Source organism: Anser brachyrhynchus (genome assembly GCF_964034855.1).
Source record: "Anser brachyrhynchus genome assembly, chromosome: 7".
Lineage (NCBI taxonomy): Eukaryota > Metazoa > Chordata > Aves > Anseriformes > Anatidae > Anser > Anser brachyrhynchus.
The window spans coordinates 40,968,868-40,989,402 of NC_137701.1; the positions used below are offsets into that span (position 1 = coordinate 40,968,868).

General features: G+C 41.4%; 1 long non-coding RNA gene across 1 annotated transcript in view; it reads right to left on the minus strand.

Moving 5' to 3' along the window:
• LOC308198389 overlaps positions 1-20,535 on the minus strand; it is a 108,396-nt gene that overhangs the window by 13,727 nt on the left and 74,134 nt on the right. Inside the window, exon 5 of the long non-coding RNA XR_013953878.1 lies at positions 7,833-7,952. This is a non-coding gene — a long non-coding RNA (uncharacterized lncRNA). The remainder of the gene's footprint in view (positions 1-7,832; positions 7,953-20,535) is intronic.

The following is a 20,535-nucleotide window of genomic DNA, read 5'->3' on the forward strand; positions in this document are numbered from 1 at the left end:
CCCATGGACTTCAAGGGGCTTAGACGGAGCCCGGAGTTTCGTTGCGTTTTGTTTTGAAAAATCAGTGTTCTTCTTGTTTAAAGTGCTTAAGACAAGATTTGCACACTGACTTTTTCCAGCATTGGCTCTCGAATCAAAATAAGAGGGTCTTTGGATGTTTTTTTAAAACCCCACACCGGGGCAAGCACGGGAGCACGAGGAAGGCGGAGGCATGGCAGGACCACACCAGCAGGCAGCAGGCCCGACGGAGCCAGTCCCCGAAAGCACAAGGCAGGGGTGACACGTTACTGAGGATGTGTCAGACGGCGATGTTCTCTGGGGAAAGCAGCAATATGCATTTAGCTTTGCAGGACAGACTGGGGGCCGTGCCGTGGCCCCTCGCTGCGTGGCCGCAGCACCTCCCTCAGCACGGGGCACCACGCGCTGCCCGCTCCATCGCCACCAGCACCCAGCACGACGTGCCGCCTCCACGGGCAGCACGGCAGGGGAGCAGCGGGCAGGAAAGCAGGGCTGCGGCAGCCCCCTGCCCGCTCCGCAAGGCGCGGGGGGACCCTCGCAGCACCGCGAGCACCAGGGGCGGCGCGCAGAGGAGCTGTGCGGCCGTGAGGCCCGAGCGGAACAGCGAGAGGCAGCGAGAAAGGCTTTCCACCTGGCCTAGCTTCTTATCCTCTACATTCTCCATCCACCCAGACTCTGCGTCTAATTTGCCCCAGCAGAAGGGCTCCTGCTCTACCCTGATTTCCCTGGGTCGCAATCACAGAATAACTTCATCTTTAGGTAGCAAACCTCAAAAAAAAATAAATGTATTGTCGAAGTACAAATAAACAATTAATATAATTGATTTTATGGATTTACGCTCTATTCATAGCCCTGTAGAAATAACTTCAGTGTACAATTCGTGAAATTAAGCTATTTTGATTTTTAAATAGTGGGCTTTTTTAATCATTATTTTATTTGTAATTTCTTACACATTTCAAATCAGCCTGGAGACATCCCCTTGCAGGATCGGCCACACAAAATTAAACAAAGAGTCAATTTCCATTTACTCATATGAAAGGAAAAAAGCTGTGGTTTTTTAATACTTTTTCCAATCTTTTTTTTTTTTTAATACTCACTTTGACAGAGATCTAGACAAAAGTGTACAATTTCAGCTTGATGAGGGATTATTTAGAAAACCTCAAACATATGAGAACAGGTAGATCTCCTTGAAACTGCAATATAGTCAGTTGTATTTTTGGCTATTAAATTAATTTGATAAATCCATACCATTTGAAGATGCTTTATATGTCAATACACTCAATCCACATACTACTATGCAAAAATTTTAACTTTTTAACTTTTTTAATTAAGAAAGTATCCCACAGCAAAGGCAGACCAAAGAACTGTGAAAAAACAATGAAACTTTTAGATCTTAACTAAACAGACCCCGACCACAGTTCAGAAAATACAAAAGAAGGTTTTCAGATTTAAAGCGTTTCAGAGCGATTCCCACAATGATAGCAGCTCTATAACTTCATGTGCAGCCCAGCCACAAAGAATAATTTAACACCCATTAATAAAGGAATTTTCAGAGGAACTGAAGCTCAAATTATATCAATCTTCTACTGTTCCAAAATAAACGCATCAGGTGGCATTTAAATGCAGGTGGCTAACCATTTTATCAGTGCACATATTTAAGCTATTAGAAATATAATTAGAAAAATTAAATTAAACACACTTAATGCAGATTCTAATTCCAGCAACACTGTCCTTATCATTATGCCATTTTTATAGCAAATTATAAAGTATGTCTAAATTGTACAGGTTTGTTTCTGACTGATAGCTGAACTCAGATAATTAAGTTGTTAACCGTGTACTTCAGTGGTCAACATGGTTATATATCTTTGTCTTATCACTACCCCTCCTCCTTGTTTCCACAGATCTCAGGGGAAGCAGATGAATGGCACTTGACACTACCCACCTACACAGACGGCTGATTAGACACAGCCCTGTACCACAGGTACACTCAATTATATGCTTTTCTGAGACTCAAGCGTTTCCTGAGGCTGAGAGAGTCGAAACTGTTTATTTGATGCATTTTGCAGCCGAGGAAAGCTGCAATGAATCGGACGCAAAACTTCCGATACTGGTTTATTACCCTGAGCCCTCCACGCAGACGGGGTGAGAAGGGACTTACTAATTAGGGCAGAAGGTAACGCGTGCCCTCTACCACCGGCAACCAAACTGCTGCACACCAGGCTCGTGCCCAAAGCATGCCGAGGGGGCTGGCCGTGCCCTGGGGCTGCCCCACCAGCACCCCAGCCTGGGGGGCTCCCACCGCCTGGGTGCAATGGGGCCAGGACCCCACTCCACCACCCACCCCATGTCCCCAGGGACCCCGGGCACCGCAGTGCCGAGCACAGACACGGCAACGCCGCCCGGCCCTGGCCCAGCTTCGCTCCTCAGCCAGCCACGGGCAGCCAAGGGAAAGCCTGCTTTCCGTGAGTAACTCAGGTAACCACAGGGAAATAACAGTACAGCTAATTTTTCCAGTGGGCTCAATCAATAAATAACAAAATATAGACAGAAATAAAAAAAAATAACAGAAAAATCTGAATTGCAATTCTCCTAGCAAAACAATCGATATTCAGATAATTTAAATGCAGCTCAGTAGAGACTGAGGATTTGATTTCTAATATTAGAGATTATTTATATTTGATATATATATATATATATATATATAAAAAGATAGCTTCAATGCCAAATTTATATAAGTGAAATTTTGTGCATGTAAGCTTTCCCATGAAGTTAACAGAAATCACATAGGTCTTACTGTCTCTGGATGGCCTGGTATCCTGTTTTCATTAGAATATGAATTAAATAACTTCCTGAATTATAAATGTCTTATTCCAAACTAAGTTGGAATAGTTCCCTTCATCCCATTGGAAACACTTGGATACACCGGGTTGGTTGGTACTTTTTCAACATACAATGTAAACACGTGGAAAATTTACAGAGAATTAACTAAGCAGCCTGCTTTGCCTATGGCCATTATAGTGATTATTACAAATGCGAGAGCTGCGTTAATTACACTAGATAGACTTTTCTATAAGATAGTTGCAGTCATTTCTTTTTCCATTTAACCTGCCTCTACGCTGAGCACCATCTACGCTGAGCATCAGTGCAGCTGCATCGGAACAGCCATGGACCTAATGGAGTTCCACTTCATTGCTCCTAAATGATTACAAACTAAATATCCTCAGTTCAGAAGAAGAATATGCGTTTCTTCCCGTTTGCACACGAAAGAGTAACAAAGGGGGGTTATTTTTGCAATGTGTCATCAATAAAGGGTTTGACTTGTAACTTGCTTAAAAAAGGTGTTCTGTCTTTTATTTGGGGTTAGTTTTTTTGAGTCTGGTTTGGCTGTTGTTTTTTTAGCTCCCATTGCAGATCATTTTGTGGAGAAAAAAAATCCCCCCTGTTCTCCATATTTATTAGCAAATTCAATAGTATCTGGTGGCTCTCCTTTAAACTTCCAAACACAGGAAATATTTCAAAAGATGCCTCCTGAAAGGAAAAGGAAGCTCTTCTGCCTGGTGGGGGGTGTCAGTCCCTCCCTAGAGATCTTTCTAGGAGAGAAAAAACACACACACATACATATAGGCTAGGCAAGTGGGATTAAAGAAAATCCTTTCCACAATGCATTTTACTGCTTTTCATTCTACCTGCTCAGACTGATTTGAACTATTCATTCTAACAAATATGTAATTATTAGCATATAAATTTAATGCCTAGCTATGCTATAAAGACTACATTTCTTTTGTTATTTCCTTTTCTTATTTAATATGGAAAGTTATTTGTCTGACTTTATTGTTTTCTGTTTGTTTTGTGGTTGTGTGGGATTTTTTTAGATTTTAATTCTATTTACTTCTCAAAATATTTTTATCTTTCAGATCTATGCAGACCTTCATTTTTAATATTTTTAAAATAATGATACAGGAGATTGAAGATAATAGTCAAGATCAATTTTTTGATGCCTTGCTCTTACATATTTAAATACCCATAGCTTCTTTCAGTTTATGGGAGAGCAGTATTGGATGTATCACAGTCAGTTGTAAGACTGTGTGGTCTCCTGGCTGAGCACCACTCTAAGAGCAAGAATTGAATTTTAGTCTGGCAAGAACATTGTTTTGGTAAAAATTTTATATCTTGCCTAATTACGAACTTTTGAGGACACAAATTCTGTTTGCCTACCACAAGGAGATCCTGAGCACGCTTAGATGTTCTAGCTGCTGGTGTACTACAAAATAAGGGGAAGCTCAACTGGCAGCTGGAAAGAGAACTTCCAGCGGTTGCTTGATCAGTGTCCACACTTCCCTGCCAAGGAGAACTCTTTAGGTAGTTGTTATATATTTATAGGTTTGAATCCAAGATAATAAAGCTTAAATTAATGAGTCTTGAAAGAAACATTGCATGGAAATGCATGGAGCTAGTATGGCCTGTTTCGGGTGTCTGGGCAGGGTCCAGGGGCTCCTGTTCAGCTTTCAGATTGGACTGGGCTGGATTCAGGAAGAGGGCTTTTCCTTCTTACTATTAGGAGCAGCAGCACTATTTTACCATTTTATAAACCTCTGTGAAAGTCTGAAAAATATCATTTAAAGTTAGAACTAGAAAAAATGTTAAATGCCCAGTACCCGGAAAAGTTGTTCTTTTTCTCCAGAAGCTGAAGTTTGAGGGGAAAAAATAGTGGCCATTATTGACACTGTGAGAATTTATTTAGGAAGATAAAAGGAAAAGCTTATGTGTGAGCAGAAGGGGAACAAAAGAGATAAGATTGAGAAGGAAGGGGTGAGAGCAGATCAGAGAAAAGAAGGGGGAACCGGAGGAGGAGGAGGATGGAAATTTCAAAACAGATACAGGAGAAAAATTAACCTTTCAGAAACCTAAGATTTGTGGAAATAAAAAAACAGAAGAAAAACAGATGCTCTACATTTCGCAGGTTAATTTTCCCCTATTCTAGTTTTACTTTAAAGGCCATTTCTTGCCTTCATTCGGTGATGTCAGTCCAGACTGTCCACTGTGATGGATGGAGAACCACCTCCTGTGAACCCCACTCCAACTGCACCAGCCACAACCACTGCAGGACCTTCTCAGACACTCCAAGCAGACAGACATCACAGACACCTAAAAATTTTAATGCACGGCTGGTGCAAATATGCGATCGTCTTTGAAGAGTCATTCTGATCTCCAGATTAAAATACCGTTTCATTGAATACAGCCTAAAATGAAGTGCACGTGTTCCAAACGTCACGTCCCACGTGCTTCAGACTTTGAGAATTAGTCATTCCATCACGTCAAGCCTGTTGTATCACACAGAAGATGGCTAGGGCCAGCTTACAGATTGCCTTTTGAAAACGAAAACATTTGCCAAGCTTACAGATTGCCTTTTGAAAACGAAAACATTTGCCACTATACAAAAATTAGAGTCCACAACCAGCACTAACCCAGCACTATTTGAAAACTTCTCTAAAACAACAGGGAGAGATTTCTGTTTCCATCACCTAAAATAGGAGGATTTCTGTTTACAATACATTGCCTAATTTTACTGAAAGTTTTATAAACTATTCTGTTTTCAAATGTAATGTATTTTAATTTTATACCAAGAGAAAAAAAATAATTAGGGCAATATAGGGATGCCAGGTAATTACTCTGCCGGGTAACATTCTTTCCTCAGCAATCAGAGTTTACATTGCACTTACTGCTACTATGTAATGCTGATGCTTATCAGTGAGCACTGTCCTGAGGAGAAATCTGTTTAACCATGTAAGAGGCCAGACAACAGACATATGTCAATATTTGCTTTTTATTCCCCAAGTACTACGCATTTTGCATCCAGCTGTATAAAAAAAAAAAGTTGCTTTATCTAGCTAAAGTTTCAAAGAGATGACACAATGAGCAGAGCATAGGATTTTCTGTGAATTTGCCCTTTTCTTTTAGAAAAGCAGTTGCTGTGCTATGAAATCTAGAAGAATGCCTTTCCTGTTTCTATGATCTGTGTAAAATTATTTGATTTTTTTATGGGTTTTAAGATGCATACTTAAAACATTCTAAAGCGTTATCCTGTCATATTCTAAACACTAATTGCATGGAAATAAAAATTAAAAAGACACGCAGGCCTGTCAATCTGATAATTCTGTGAAGATCGCGTAATCCTAAAAAAGCAAAAGCCACAGAAGCAAAGAATGAGAAAAACACAGATTTGCAGTTAATTTTATAATGCATTTGCAATTGCTAATAAACAGAATTATTGCTGCACAAGAGAAGTCTTGTGGTCTCTACTACATCACTACAGAGGGCAGCAACAGACAACAGAGCTCTTTAGCATTACAGAGGAAATGTTAAACATTCCCAGTAAACAAGGCAGCCGAGGAGATGCAGGTCCTGCAGGCAGACTGGGAATCTCTGCTGGTCTGAGTTTGTTTATGGCACATTTCAGCCTCCGTTGGATGCTGACAGCCAAGCGGATTTGCAAAGCGTTAAGGCAGCCTGGGCTGTTTAACAAGTTAAGCCTACCTTCCTCCGACCGTGTATCAAGCCCAGATATTAAAAATAAGCACAAACCATGAGTCACAATATATGAGTTGGACCATATGGTAGCAAGTGAAATTCATTTCGTGTTTTCTTTCCCTTTTACACTCAAAATCATTCGCTTTGTTTTTTGTTACATCTCTTCCTAGATGTCAAGCAAAAAGGCAAAGAGCTGGGAGCTGTGTCCTCTGCAGCCCGAGCCCCGCGTCCTGAAGTGCCGCGTGAAGACATTTACCGTGAAGACATAAAAGTCCAAATGAGTTGAAAGTTACTTAGTTAACTACATTCGAAGACTTTCTATAGGATTTTGGTTCAGCAGCAGAGCCTGGCTGGGGGAGGGGGCGAGGAGCCCGGCACAGTTATTAGCAGTGGTCACACACTCCTCGGGCTCCGGCAGCACATGCAAAGGAGGGCAGCAAAGGTCTTATGATCAAAAGGGAAGAAAATGACTGACAACACTAAGCTAGTTCAAAGGAACTAATGGAATAATTAGTTCCAAAAAGACTAAAAAGACTGAAGAATTCATGATGTCATAAAAAGCAGAGCTACTTAAATTGGATTAGAAAATAAAAATGACACGAACATTGTAAATATTCACAGATCACATCATTGACGTGTAATGTGCCGTTAAATGATGTCAAATTAAAGGGGAAATTACATGTGTAAGAACTAGGAAGAATAAAGGGAAGACATTTTAAAGATGCACAGTCCTTCAAGTGAAAATCCTTATCGTATATCAGGGCTGATCACTGCATGGATGAGGAAACTATCAGAGAAGAATAAAATAAAATATGGGAAAGAAAACACAGGGTAAAAACATCTCAATTTAAACGCTGTAGGGAAAGGCTGTTAACTCCAGAGCCTGCATGGCTTCTCCTCACCGTCTTTGTCAGGCTACTCCTCGCCAGGGTGATGCCCAGAACCTCACACTTCCATCACTTAAATCGTATTAAAATTGGCCTAAACTATTACACTAATGCCAGCAGTCAAGTGTGTTGTCACAGGGGAGGTTACCCTGTGTGGGGAAAAGGGTCTTGATCAAATGGTACTTTCAAATTTTCTAAATTGCATTTCAATTAATGCAGTGCTACATGAGCAAATGGGGATGTGCATGTGGCACTTCCCAATCCTCCGACCTTCTTCCAAACTAGAAGAGCTATCGTGGATTCCCTTAACAGTGCTCCCCCAGAAGCTTACATGCCCTAAGTTACAGTCCGACAGCATTTCATCCAGGGCAGATAGCCACATTGTGGCAATTAATTTACCTCTACTGTACTCCTTCCAATGGGCTTGAAATGAAGATCCTCCTAATTTTTCTCTCTTCCCTCCACGTGCCATCTGAATCTTGTGCTCCAGCAGTGGCATTTAAAGCTCCTGCAAAGTACCTGCATAAGAAAGGGTAAAAGATATTATGCACACACATATATATATATATATATTCTTTCGTGGTCCTTTCCATCTCTGCAAGGTGTTAAAAACACTATGCACATAACCAGGAAACTTAAGATAATCAGCATTATCTCATCTGCTTTGCCTGGTGATAAGATGATCTGGTACGCACACGGCTGCGATAACAGGCACCAGCTCCACTCCTCTCCACAGCACTGCTGAGTGCCTTATCCCTACTGATCTGGGCTGTCCTCATAGGAGATTATTGCCTCCTGTAATTTAGGCTGATCCCAAACTGGAGCAAACCCTCGTTTGCCCCCAGCTGAAGTTGGCCACCTGGCTCCCAATGGCTGCACGGGGCCGGGCAAGTGCTCAGCCAGCATCGGGATCGCTTACTCTGTAATTACCCACATTTGCACCGAGTTAAGACATAAAGGTTAACACCTGTGCTGCTATAAAAATGTCATGCAATCTTTAATGATCAAGACGTCAGTTTGGTCTTATAGCCAAAAGATGTGTATTTACGTTGTGGTGACTTATAGGAACATACACATCCATGCAGAAATACAAAGATATGCAACAGAAAAAGAGCAACTTTTTTGTACATTTTCATGCTAAATGAAATGGTAGCGCATGTATCCTTCAAAGAGGTCAGTGATGTCTCTGTGCACACCAGGGCATTGAGCAGCCCTCCCGTACAACCCGTGCTGCTGTTTACACAGCCAGGTGTGCACACATACGTATTACATGTGTGCCCCGAATATATATCATGCATATGTTAACTATGCTCAGAGGTATGTGAATAAATAAAGTGGGATGGTATTGTCTTTAAACCCATCAGCATGGCCCCAAATCAAAAGGAGTAACTGCAGAGAAAACCACAGTTTGCTGTAGAGCGCCGTACACTGGTAAAAGGAAATTCCATATCTGTTTAATTTATTTCCCTCCCCTTCCTTTGTGAGGGATCAAAACCAAATTGTGAACCCACCCCTTCCTCCTGGCAGCACCTCCCCAGCCCACATGGAGGGAATGCCAGAGGCACGAGGGCCAGAAGGATGCTGAAAGCTCGGAGAGGCAAGCAAGAGCTGAATTTGTAGAAAGTAACTAAAATACCTCAACCACTTTTTAAAGCATAGTGTGATTAATCACTTCTGAGTGCGCATTTTTGTGTTGTTAACATCAGCTGTCACCGAGATGTGAGGATCTGCACAGAAAGGAACGGAGAGATGCCCGCACAGCCAGCAGAAGGGAAGAGTTTCTCTGCCATAGCTGGTTATTGTCTGTGTCTTGTCTGGAGGGTCAGCATTAAAACATATACTCAGAGAACCAAGGGAAAGACAAAAGGGGCACTTTTATGTTTTGTTACCGTACCTTTATATAAGAAAACATTTGTTCTGGAGATCACAACGATTTAAAAAAATAGACATGAGAGTTATTTTTTACCTCAATGGATTACTCAGATGCCTCTTATCTCGTTCTTTATATATTTATTTATTTATTTATTTATTTTTAGCTGACTTTTATAATGTTGTAAGTACATGCATGAAACAGGTTTCCCAAAACAAAGGCATTTATCAGGGAAAACTTCACACACATGTCCTGAAATACCTCAGACAAGAAACTTCAACAGAGAAGTAGATCTGTCAGAAATGAGTGCTCAAGATATTACAGGTCTCCAGCAAAAATAGAGCACAGCTAAATAACTTGGGAAATATTATACTTATAATGGGATTGCAGAGTCAATCAATTTAAACGTAATAAAGAAGAAGACAGACAATGAATAGAAAGTTCAAGGACTTTTCACCTAGGGCTTTGCTCAGGCTGGAAGTCAACCTACTGAAGTCTGAAGCAGTCTATAGACTCTACAAGTCAGCTCCAGGGTTCAGAGTCACGCACAGGAACAAAGGACACCTTTGATTTCAGGGAACAATGCTCCAAAATATAGGCATAAGCCTGAGAAAAGCAACCTGATTTGTAACATTTTTGAAGTCAAGGGTAAATGTTCATTATATATTCACGCCAGGAGATACTGTAACTTATCTTTTCATGCTTTGGCTTCATTGGCTAACTTATCACACAGTATCACAGGCTGAACTGAACAACTGCACTGACTTTCCTCTGTGCATTCACTGCTTTTGAAAGGTTAATATTCTGTATCAGTTGCACGTGTAATTCCTGGATTTATTATTTTTACACACATTTATTTCCCAATCTATTGCTTATTCTTCATCATAATATAGCAACAATGCAGAATACATGCCAAAGCTTAACACCAGTTGTGATTTTGAACATGCAACAGTGGAAACCATTAAAAATTTTAAAAGTAGGTGTTGATTTGTGTTCACACACCATTTATATTGGAGCCTTCACTGGGACATCACAGAGCATAGGCTTTCTATGGAAATGATGTTGTTTGCTGCCTTCGCTAAGAATGTAGAGCGAACCGCAGATTGCAATTGGGATTCAGTGCAAGATGAAGCTTGGAAGCGTGAGGTGGAAAAATTGCATCTCATTTCTTCTTGCCAGGTGGTAAGAAGCTGGCTTAGGATTTAGCAAAGTCTCAGACTTTGTCCCCATTTCATCCTTTGGAAGATAAAACTGAACTTTGGTCTTGCTCCAAGAGTTCATGGGAATTGAAAGGCAGGTTTCCAGGATGCACAGAGGCTGTGCATAAAAGCACGTGAAAGGCCAAAGAGACGAATGTGAATGGGCTGTGTGGTGACACACAGAAGAAATCTCAAAAAGCAATATTTGGGTAAAGGAAAGCAAGAAAAAAACAACAATGAAAGGCAAGTCTGTGACAAAACTAGAAAGAGAAAGATTATTGTATTTGAACGACAAGGAAAAAAAATGCAAAATCAGAATAGCAGAGTACAAAGAATAACGTACACAGGAGGATGAGGAGAGTGAAACAATGGGTTCTCCCATATTGTCTGTCACAGCCACCTTGAACAATAAGAAGGGCCAGAATATTCTGGAGAAGTTAGGTCAGAGAAAAGGGCTAAAGATAAGGTGAGCTGCAGTTAGCGATTTGCCTTCACAGTTTGTGTAGCTGAAGTGTAAATAAATATGTGAATGCGAATTTGGAAAGCTTCAGAGAAGGATGATGGTCTTTTCTATCAAGATCTAAACCACGTTAGCTCTGTAGTTGGATCCTCCACAATCTGCCTTCTGGGAAGGCAGAACCTACTAGTTTCATTTGGCCGGGGGTTGGAGCTGGATGATCTTTGAGGTCCCTTCCAACCCAGGCCATCCCATGATTTCTGCGATTCCTTGGAGAAGCAGTGACCTCTTCCAGTCACCCAAAATTCAAGATGCATGCTTTAGTGAAACCCCGATTATGGAGACGGTCATACCAAATAAGATGCTGCTCACAGAGGTACGAAATAAATCTTGGAGCTTTTGCACCCCAACCTATTTGGGGCAATTTCTATTTTTAAAAATTATACAATTATCACATAAACTGCCAATATCCTTGCAAGTGCACAATGACATCATTAATATTCTCAACGAGGAATGTACACTAATGTCATACACTGGAGCATTAATATCACTGCGCAAAATGATTCAGCATACAGTTTAATTAAAGTATGCAAAGTATTTTTGTTTATGTAAAGCACAGCAGACACCATAGGCATCATTCACTGGCAGAGTACCCACCATCTGCTCTGGGTCTGGACCATGCACTTACAGGTACAAAGGCACTTCTACTGAACGTGAGACCTGTGTCCAAAACTCTTTTCCTAACACACGGCTTATTCCCAAGCTCTTGTACTGTTTTATTTTGTTTTATTTTATGATTATTATTATTAATCATAAGCCCTCATATCCTGGATAACAAAGCCCTAACTCTGCACTGGAAGTGAGCAGACACTCCTGCAAAGAGCATAAACCATCAGTGGATCAGCACCCCTGGGAGGGGGGATCTCTTACTAGTGCCAACCAACACTGCCCTCGTTTGTTTTTAAATTAAAAATAACGGTTAGATTTAAGGCTCTCTCATTTTCAGGCATTTTCTGGGCTCTGCACCTAATACATTGATGTGACACATCCACGCCAAAACACTGGTCTGCAGGGCCTGGGTAAGGAGGGATGAGAGCATTTGTTTAATTTCTACTATTAACGGCAAAACCGCTTTTCCTCTTCCCTTTTTTCCAGTCTATCATCACTTAGCATTTTCACCAAGACCTGGTTTCAGAGCAGAGCTGACAGCCACGCCGTGCCCCTTGGTGGCCAGGCAGCCTGGACGAGCCCCCCTCGGTGGGTGACCGGTGGCCAGGCGAGACCCCAGTCCGCTGCCAGGCCCCGCGGCGCGGCAGGAGAGCACGTGGCATATCCCTGGTGTCCCTCCTCTCGGATGGAGAAATCGGGACGGGTGACAGGAAATCCCTGCGTGGCCAACGTGATGTGATGCACCCATGTGTGCAGCAGCTTCTCCTTGGGGCTGGGAGCACCACCTCGTGCACAGCGTCCCGGGGGCTCGTGGTATTTCACAGAGGCAATCGAGACGGAGGTAATGTCACAGTGCTGGTGATCGGCACAGTACTCCTTGCAATATAAGAGATGGAGACCAGATGCACTCGAGGCAGGCACCTTGCTTGCATCTGCAGTGCCAACTCAGTAGCCGCGTTTAATATATAGGCAGATAAAAAAACATTGATACCCCAAGTAATAAATTTAAGCCAGATGCTTTATTAGAATTAAACCACTAACTGGTAAATCAGTTGCTGAGTAGCCCATATTCCTTTTAGCACTAGATTCCTAATGTGAGATTTAAACAGTAATACCTATCAGATAAAAGCTTGTTCAAAATGCTGGAGCGACCAGGGGTGCGGGGAGGGGCTCACATCTGATGCTTGCTGAAGTTTGTCTGAGACCAAGTCGAACCGCGCTACAAACAAAGACTGCAACAGGAGCCATTTGTTGACTCTCTGCATCACGTGTCGCATATTAAATGATTCATCAAATGCTGTGTCACAACCTGGATAAAGTCTTTTAAAAATGGATCCTTCCTCATTTCATCAGATTTTAGCAGCATGGGCTATCTGGATAAACCTTCCTCAAACAACCTTTCTTTTCCTAAACCACACCCCCTTTAATTCAAACGTTCAACCCAAACAGTTATTAAAAGGAGCACCAGTCATTAAATTTCAGTAAACAGTACGTTAGTATATTTGGGCGGTTTGGGGCAGGCTGACGGAGTTCTGCCGTAAGGGCTCCCTGAATTTTATGAATAAAATTTATATAGAACATTTTGGAAAACTAAATAATAGATGAGTAAATAATTTTATTGGCCGATATGGAAAGGCAATGTGTTATTGTAACCCGCCTTGTATGCTCCTTGTAAAGTAGTGTAAATTATGATTTTAAATTATGATGTTAGATTAGGTTTTCTGCAGCTTAATATATTATAATATAATATAATTGCTAAATGCAAATGAGATACTGTACAGCTTTTCCATAGAGGTGTTCGTGAAAGCCAAGCATTTTACATATTACAGTGAAGTGCATGTTATTAAGAAACAAATTATAATGAAGCTTAATTTAGTTGGGAGACAAGATAGTGTAGCCTTATCAGGGCTGACAATGTAGGAAGGTGTCTTATAGAGCTATTATAACAACTTGTGTGCGGCTCAAGTATCTCAGCACAAATGTACACAGGCAACAGCACCGTACCTTTTAAGACTCGCATGTGATCTCATTACCTTAAAGTCAAGTAATACTATAAAGTCATCAATTTGGCTTCAAATACACTCTGTGATCATGAGTGACAAATGCTCTTTTCAAAATAACAAATACAAAGCTGATTAGTATTCAAATAATGCGCACTCGGAGCGAAGTTTGGGCAGAAGGCACATTCAAACTGCTGCAGACACGGCGCAGGATAAAGTGCAGAGCCGGAGTCAGCAGCGGAGTTAAACCCAACAAACTGGGTCGCCTCGCGGTGCCGCGTGCCGAGCGCTGCCGCCTGCCATGCTGCGGGCACGCTGCCTTCTGTACCCGCAGCCCTGCAAGGCACCCGGACGGGACGCAGCCCGTGCTGCTCTGTCTTCATTTTCCCCAGCCGGTCACCAAACACAATAGTTACTGGCACACGTGCCGCGAGAACGCACCCTCCGAAAATAGATTGACTTGCAAATTGCCGGTCAGATCGCACGTTTCCAAAGGCAAACTGAAAGGTGTTGGTTCAGCGTGTTCCGAGCGGCGCTGGCTGCACACAGAGCACTCGGCACGATCCCCACGTCCCCCCAAAAGCTCAGGCGCCAGTGGGTATGTTGCAGAGCAGGAGAAACCTGCTCAAAAGCAATTCATTATTAATGCCAGAATATTCTTGCTAAACAGTTCTGATTATTTCACAAGAAAGAGGTCAAGGTATTGGAGAAAGGGATTTAATCAAATAAACTCTCAATCTCTCTCCAAATAGCATTTTCATCCGGCCGCATGTAAATTCATCAGATGACTAGCCTCAAAAAGCACAGGCAAGGTTAATCTGCTATGACTGTTAAAACTTCTAGGATATGCCTATTGAATAAAGATTTAAAATAGGATGAACCGTGCAAGTTACCCCAAATTGTTTTCTATCTCTTCTGTTCTTTAAAGTTTTGCCATGCATCACAAAATCTCCACTGTCAGAGCACAAGCTGAAAATCCCCCACTTCGGTTACACTTTGGGAACTCCACAAAGAACTCTTTGTCTGGCTATCGACAGCGTTTGCTGCTCAACTGTCAGGGTTTTGACGACTATCAACAGCTTATTTCGAGCTATCCCACAGCGAATAATCTGCCCCGAGCCAGGCACGCTGGGGGACCCTGGGCTGCAGGAAGCATTTAATACAGCGCCGCAGCTCCCGTGCTGGAAAACAAAGCAGAGGTGCCCTTACCAGGGAGGAAACCGAATTTCTGCTTGGAGCCTTCTTTTATTCTGAATCCCATATAGTGCTTCTTTGCTTAAATAAGGAGCCAGGAATTTATCACAGTCATATCCCAAGGTAAATTTAGTGGCAAACACTAATAATCCCTCCTGGACAGCCAGCACTTACCAGACAAACCCTGCCTTCTAGCAGCGTAAATCAACGTTTGTTTTTAAAAAGGATCTTTGTCTTTGTGAACTTAGTGTTCACACATAGGTGTATGATATGGCTGCAAACAACATATCCAGTCATACACGAAGAATTGCAACTGCGTTTTCTTTGGGGTTGGTCTTGTTTATATATATACATATATATGTGTGTGTGTATTCCCAAATACCCACTGAAATAGGGTAAGGAGAAAAAAAGAAAAGTAAGAAAGGAGACAGAAATATAGCAGGCAGTCAGCATTAGTTCTGCTAATAATTTTTGCTTTCTTTAACCTAAGTCTGGCTGCAGAACCCATATTTAGTGGAATGTGCTGTAAATATCATTACGAAGTCAGGACAGATTTATGAGACTGAGAAACTGTGCTTGATAAGAGCCACGGCTTTATGCAAACAAGCCCTTCTAGCCTAATACCAGCACAAATGACCCAAGTGCAGCCTTCAGATGCTTAACAATCTCTAAGTAAGCTAACGACACACTTTTTTTCCTTTATTTTTTTTTTCCGGTGGACATTCTGATTTATTTTACTGCACAGGCAGCATGCACCTAAATATCCTACACCCAGGCAGTCCCGTTGCCTTCTTCTCCAGGAAGTCCAGGCGACATTTCCTCTGTGCAGCCAGAGAGGATTTCTAATGGTACACAATTTATATACCTCATTTAGAAGTCACGCAGCAGTTAAAAACTCTGCTTCTTGCAGATAAAAAGTGTTGTGATGCTGGTATTCTCTGCCCCCTTTGCTCCAAGCACCTTTCTTGAATCTCAGACACCATTTTACGTGAGGATGCTTTCTAAAAAGCAAAATGTAACTGTCTAATTAAGAGCGGAATGATTGGCTAGTTCATGGACTCTGTGACAGTTATGACAAATACACATATTGGCATAGCCCTAACCTCACTTCACAGTTTGCAACACAAAGATGGTATTTTCAGAAATGTGCAGAACACTCTGATACAAAGCTTCACCTTGTCTAGTGCTATTCCATTTAATTTTTTATTAACTGCCTGAACATATGCCATTCTAGAAGAGGGTAATAGTTACAAAATGTCAGCAGAAACATTTAAACTGCTAAAATGTAAATGATTTTATAAATTTGTAATGAAAGGTAATTGTCATGTGGGAAAAGTAACAGAAAAACAGATATGTGTAAATGTAAAACTGGTAAAAATAAATCTTATTGGTCGAAGGTAGCAAAATTTAAGTATATTTTAATGATCATTGTAAGTAGTATTTAAATAAAATTAGATGCATAATCAGAAAATGTGAATTCTATAATATTTTATTTTCTAACATTAGTAAAGTTCATAATAATGAAAAGACCTCATGGAACTTTAATGTGCCTAAATTCATTAAACAGTAGGACATAAAGACTCCTCACCTCATATTAAAAAAAAAAAAAAAAAAAAAAGAACAACAACAACAACAAAAACAAATAAATCAAGTTAGATAAAATAAATACAGAGCATTTTTCAGCATCAGAGCAGCTTGGCTTTAAAAGAACAATATTAGAATGCGGTTAGTTAGTTTCTTTGCTTTCCACTAAAATGAAAAACAATTTAGTGATTAATCCCTTCAGCAATAAAGTGCTGGGTCAGTGCTCTCAGATATGTCAAGAAGGAGAAGACTACGGCGAAGAATGGAGTTTTTCTTCAGCCACCACACAGAGCAACCACCTTCCAGTTAGGTTTGCGGGCAACCATCTTTAAATGCTTGAGCTGTTCTGCGTGGCCATGACAAGATTTGCAATTCTCCACGTTTATTTACACACCATCACCCCAACTAGACATCACATCGAAGTGGCATGGTCGCAGCTGACCCCAGGGTAGTCCCTGTCTCTGCCGATCCAATTTTATCGTGCTCTGCAATTGAACTGCAGTCATACTGCGCAGGATGTATGCACAGTACTCCACGCCACAATAAAATTAGCAGAAGCTTGTCAGGGTATATTTTCTAGTTTTACAGTGACAGACACTGGACAAATATGTCTGCTTTTCAGAAATCCATAGAGGTTTGTACTCTCCTGAAATGTATATCAGTCCGTTGGATTTGCAAGTCTGAGTCTTCCTATATGGTAAAAACCTGCAAGTGCTAGCTGTGGGTTGGCATGGCATTCTCTGTACGCTTCGAATTTTTTTTCCTCCTCCCCAGACTATGTAAAACCCTAAGCTACCGGTCATTTATATTTTTATTGTGTTTCCTACAACTGCTCCTGCTTAGGATTGGACACACAGAATGAGCTCTTCAACCAGAAATTAATAGAACATAAATCCATCATATTTTGAAAGCAAAAGTTAGGGGGAGGAACGGCTATTTGCAGTGCGCAATACGTATACAAATCACCTTCCAGAGGAGATATTACCTACAGTTCACACAAGCTCTCACCTGCAAAACTGCTGGCTTCGTGAGTAAAATCTGTTTTAATTTTTTTTAAACACCTCTGCAAATGAACTAAAAAATGATCGTTTGTTTCAAAACCCACAATCAAGGGAGGCTAACACGGTAAATAGGAGAAATTTACCATCTGTAATGGGACCATTTTTAAGTAAAACCACCTAATATGTTTTGTAATCTACACCAATGTAATTTTATTAGATATTCAGTGCAGTTCTTACATCAAACAGCCTCAGAAGCCCCAGGATCATTTTATATTCACTGGAAGACAGAAAGAAATCCAAAACCTAGTTAAATAAATTGTTCATTTATTCCTTTCCTTTTATGCACCAAGATCTACATGTGGTCATTAATTATAAAGAGACTATTATAGCACCATATTTTCATTCAATACGATGTCCTGGTATATATCAAAGAAGTCCCATAATTAAAACAGAAGGGCCACAATGACAATTAAAATTACAATCTATATGGGGAAAGAAAGTACAGTTCTGCAATTTTTCACCCTGTCACTGTCAGCACCGTGGGATATTCAAGTCACGTCTCTTGTAAAGCAGCCTAAATTCTTCTTCACCAATGCAACCTGAAAAGCATTATCAGCACCTAAGCAAAAGCCTATGCAAGTATAATTTAATACCAAGCCACAGTTTGCAAGTAATAGCGTATAAAGTGATATTTAAGTGGTGTTTTAAGCACACTTCTGATGGCTACAGCCGCTTTTTACTGGTAAATGCGTTTTCCTTTGAGTAGTGATTATGAGTCCTGGGTGAAGAGGTCCTGTGTGCAGGTCTGCCTGTAAGCCTTACTTCCAGCTGCCAATCTTTACTTCACAGTGAAGAAAAAGCCACATAGCACCTTGTTCTTACTCTTGTATGCTGTCATCCCCTGAGCCTGATAACTGCAAAATCATTTCCACATAACACTTTTCTGCTTCTGCCTCTTAAACCCCGAGACCTACACATTGTGCATGCACTTGCACCCTTGGCAACCAGCCCCCCAGAAGCAGCTTCCTTTCAACCACCCTCCTCTTCCCACCGACTATTTTTAACACTTATCTTGGTAAATATCTGCATTAATGGAGTACAATGCTTTTTTTTTTTGCAGCAATATGTATTTGCTACAATTTATTGTCTATAAAAGTCACGAGCAGTGAATTATTACTGTTAAAACTGTGTTTTTCTTTATAATAACTTTAAAGTGAGCACTCATATATGAAGCATGCAATGGAGATTGAGAAGGTTTTGTATAATAAAACTGTGACATGGTCATTTTTTCCAGTTTTGCATTACACAGACACACTCATGCATGGTGCTTTTTAAATTCTTATTATATGTGAGGTCAGGGGGTCGAATGTCAGAAAGTACTGTTAATTTCACGGGGTTAGGGGAAAGTAAATTCAGAGGGAATACAGATCACTTAGCACAGAAAAGCAGCTCCTCTGAAGTTTGGTTTTACATTTGTTAACCATATCCTTCAGCTGACGAACCATTGAGACCGGTGTGACATTCTGGTCCCCGGTATAATGGCTTGACACGCTGCAGGCAGAGCGCGGAGCGGCGCCCGCGTGGGTGCCACCGCCTCCCCGCGCAGCCCCGCGCTGCGGCTCCACGCAACTGGAACCGAGCAAGGCGTGTTGCCATTTGGGCTGTGATGTTTGAATTATTGCAAAAGCACTCGAGATGTCTTAAAGTTCAATCTGAAAAGAAATGTAAAATATATTTCTGTCTTCATTCCCCGGGAAGGTAGCTCCTCGCAGTGTGCGCTACCGCTACCCAGAGCCCTTTGAAAGCACTTCGTAACGTACCGTCAAAGTCCGCGCAGCCTGCAAGCAGGTGGAGGACGTGGGCAGGCTTTGTTTTGCCCTACACTGCGCTGGTGGAGTTTGGCATTTTTTGGTGGTGTGGTGGTTGGTTTGGGCTGGGGAATCTTTTGTTCCCAGCTCTGCCGGTGGTAAAACAAAACTGTGGAAAACGCACAATGCCTCTTGCTCTCACAAATAACAGAGGAGAGGCGATAAAACATGGTGAGACACCTGCTCTTTTGCCAGGACAAATCCCAAATCTGCTTTTTTACCATTTGCTTGATGCAAGCCACTTTAATTAAATGCTATCTGAAGTAACAAACGCTTTAAAAATGTAAGGATACTCTACCTCAAATATGTTAAAGACCTTTTTGTCATTGTCTCCATCGCAAGTTCAACTTAAAAAGAGCATCGCGATTTGATCCACGCTATACATCCATGAAATGTACAAAACAAAACAACTTTTAATCAAATGACTGCAAAGAGCCGTTTTAAAAGACAGAACAAGTTATTTTCTTTCAGCAGGCCACCAGTGGGCCTGAGAGCTAGGAGGAGGCTTGGGTGGGTGGTTTGGGTTTTTATGCACTGGTTTCTTTTGCAGGATTCCTCTGAGTCAAAACTCAAAACAGGCTCAGCTGCCCCCTCATAATTACATTCTAATGACTTAGGCAGGGTGTTTGTGTTTTGGCAGCATATTTAATAGTGTTAGCATTTAAATGGTCACAACCGGACTCCGAAGGGCAGCGCTCGCTGCCGCGGAGGGGTGAAGTTCACCCTCTGGTGCGGCTGTTTGTCAGAGGAGCCTGGCCAGGCAGGGCACAGAGGAATTCAGCCCTGGGCGCTGATTTCTCCCCAAACTCTGCTCACAAATGTAAGGTCTAAGGAATATAAGAGGATCTGCAGAAATTCTTTGAATCCATGGGCGTTGTGGGTTTTCCAGATGCCAAGATTTGGAAGCAGAGCACACTACATGCCTGGCTTTTACATTTGCTGTTACCAAAAGATGCCGATGACAGAAGACTGTATTTACCACTTCTTCCAAAGAAATGCTCTCTAAAACTATTCAGGCAAACAGTGAACTGACAACTGTGACATATTTATATTTTATTAAAGATGCATTGTTAACTTTGTAGTGGTATATTTCACTAGCTGCCGTTTATAATTAAAAACTTTTTCTCAAATCCCCTTTCCTGCAAGTAGCCTGTTGCCTGAAGATTTAATCCTTCATTACCAGTTAAAACAAAATCACCAATTAGGCACATGAACACGTCTGTATTAATCTCATTAAGGTGATGGCACCAAATAAATTGG